We start from the raw sequence: 3,450 nt of genomic DNA on the forward strand, positions 1-3,450 counted from the left end.
CATCAACATTGTATCAAACTGGCGACTGATCCATATTGCTCAGCCAGGGCAAGGTACCAGCATGATTCATGAACGTCATCTCCGACCATGTGGGTATGCTTCACACGTCCTTGATGCTAATCCCTGCCTAGAACGGTTTGGGATAGGAAGGCTGACTGCATGGGAACTTGCTCAGAGGAAGCCGTAGGGGAGGTGGTGTCAGTGTATGGGTGAAGCGACGCGTCCCCTGGCGTATGCTCACTGTTGATAGGAATAATGCTCAGCTCCTTCTGTATTGGGTGCTCCTTTTCCGTGTGTCTCCAGGCGATTTTATTCATCCCCGTGGGGGTTCCCTCCCAGTAACCTCGGTGGAGAAAATGTCAACATAATTCTTGAGTTGACTCAGAATTCGACGAAGAAAGGGGACTGGTCTCCCTTTTGGAATGGGCTCTGGAACTGTGAGGGTCTAGGACATCCTCGGAAGCCCCCATGTATGTGTGTGTGGGGAGGACTCATTTTTTACTTCTGAGAATGGTTCTGAGCTCCCTTGATGTTCTGAGTGGGACTTCTGAGAAAAGTCCTCAGAGTGATTTATTGGGGACTGGCTTGGCGCAGCCTGTAGCGATGTCGTTTATTATTGTTGTTGTTGTCGTTGTTGTTGTTGTCGTTAGTCTTGTTCTTATGGTTGTTACTGTTGTTATCACTGCTATTACATTTACAGTGAAAATCATTATTGTTTGTTAATTATTGTTATTATTGGTGATATAGTTATTATCATTCATTGGCCAATACGACATTTTTGTCTATTTTTTGGGTCGATCAGCTAAACATTTTGATATATCACCACGTGTCGTTTTCTTTACGGTTTTGTTTGCATGCACGGATATGTTCTGCTTACATGATGCAAAAATCTTTCTTGTTCCTTGAAATAAACTAATTCTTAAGTGTTTACATGCGCCAGTTTATGACTAATTGGTATTTTTCTTTTGTAAGTGAATTAAATGGATTCGTCTAGTAGATCTTGCAAAAACAAGCCCGATCTATTCTGGAACATCTAAAGCGAATACACTGTTGTTACTAACAGGATTCCAGTCATAAGTTTCATTAAACGTGTTTACCATGTTTATTTTAGTATGAAACTTAGTGTTCAGGATAGAACTTGGGTGCCACACGTGGTATTAAGATAAGCACCGAGTATCTGGGTCTTTGGACCAAGGGTAAGAAGAGTTGTCTGGAATTGTCATGGTCTGGAAGGAGCCGACAAACCATGTCACTGACATGTCACTGACATGTCACTGCGCTATTCATTTGACTGAGATCAACAAAAAGAACCGGAGCATTCTGTAGCTCATTGTGATGAAATTCCAGTACCTATTTTTGGAGAACTTGCCGACATTAGCGTCGAAAATTCCTCCAGTGCTGAAGAAAACGAAGAAGAAGAAAAAGTTGTTCTCGGGGATGATGCTCCGGATTCTTTTTCCCAAAAGGAGCTAAATGATCTACTTCGCAATTTCAGCTTGTCAAAGTTCTCTGCCGAAATGTTGGCATCCAGATTGACGATAAAAACAAAACTCCTTTCTGACAGCGCTTGCATCATTACTCTCACATATGGAGCGGTTTACTGAGAATCTGGGATCAATTAGCGACAAACAGGGGGAGAGATTCCATCAAGACACGAAAGAGATGGAGACCAGGTATGAGAGACGCTGGATGTAGTCAGGATGGCTGATTACTGTTAGTCTCTGCTTAGAGCCTTAGAGACATTCCTACCGTTGGGTATTCTATGAGTTTGAAGAAATCGAAATTCAAACCCTCAATTTTGAACATTGATGACCTAACATCCAATTTACATGTACTTACCTATATCAGTGTCTTCTATTCAATATACATTTATCAGTTTCTGTAACATCTGGTTTAAGAATTGTGTTAGAAAACGATGTTTTTTTTTTAACTTATTTCGGATGAGAAAAATATTCGAGTATAGAAAATGTCTCAAGAATAGAATCGATTTAGTGAGGAGATAAGGTTTGATTAAAATCGACTTTACACCAAAACCTGACCTGATCGAGAGAAACGGGTTTCATTTTCTGTTTCAGTGGTGCAAAATTGTCCCCAAAAAAAAAAAAAAAAAAAAAAAAAATGGGACAACATACAACATAATTATACTCTGTATTATGTTGACAGTTATCGTTAATACTAAGATAATTATTATTATCATTGTTACACCTTTGTCATTATTATTACTTTTTCTATAACTGATTACCATAAACTTCCCAAAATGTCCAAAAATCTTGAAAATGTGTGGAAACAGTTTTCAAACCGGTGTAACCCATGCAAGTATATCATTCTTTCGGGTCCCTTCCTTGATTTCGGATGGAAGCGCTGGTGAACTAAGATCCATAACAACAACTTTTCTCTGTCTTCGGAACAGCTGCACTGACTTAAACTTAATCTAGCGCAACTTAGAGGGGGTTTACACGGTGTAGTCTAAGGGTCCGTCGAACGGGGTACTTGGGGTTTAACCAACGTGTTCGACAACCAAATACCCCGTTCACACATCACTTTAAACACGTGTCTGTCGAACCGCGTTCGACGAACCGTTAGACCGTATAAATCCCCTCTTAAGCTAACCTAACCCACCTTAACCTTATTAACCTTGCCTAACCTAAAGTAACCTAACCTAACCCAACTTGACCTAATTCAACCTAACCTAACCTAATATAATATGACATAGGCTAATATAACTTAATCTAACCACATCTAACCTAACCTAATCTAATATAACCTAACCTAGCTTAATTTAATCTAACCTGATATGACCCAATCTAACCTTATACAACTTAACCTAACCCTCTTTGACATACTTTTGAAGATCGCCTTGGCACGTGGAATGTGGTCACCCCACAACATCAACATATCGCAAAAAAGGAGTGACGTCACTCGAAGTGGAGTGGCGGTGGGTGGAAGGGAGGGGAAGGCACCCGAAGTATCCGAAACTCGGCGGAGGGACCCATTAAGAAACAATTTATTTTAATTTTCTCTTATTTACTAATATTTTCTTTTTATTGTTTTTTTTTTTGCGTATGTCGCTCCCCCTGTTAATCAATAACATAACCTCTTAAGAGAATATCAGCTGTCATTAACAGGTTTGTTCCCACACAGGAATACAGACCTCATCGAGGTAGCCGATATGTGTTTTGTTATGCATGTATGTACAACTGTGCATATACAATATCAATGCATCTATGTTCGTATTTGCATATGTACCTGTACGCATATAGGCATGTGTGTTTATGTATGCTCGTACTATATATAGATATATGTGTATATATATATTGTATGGATATAAGGAGGCCTGTATATATATATGTATATATATATATATATATATATATATATATGTATATATATATATATATATATATATATATGTATATATATATATATATATATATATATATTTACATATAT

Source organism: Oratosquilla oratoria, chromosome 4, assembly GCF_046742065.1.
Source record: "Oratosquilla oratoria isolate Oo_2021 chromosome 4, ASM4674206v1, whole genome shotgun sequence".
Taxonomy (NCBI): Eukaryota; Metazoa; Arthropoda; class Malacostraca; order Stomatopoda; family Squillidae; genus Oratosquilla; species Oratosquilla oratoria.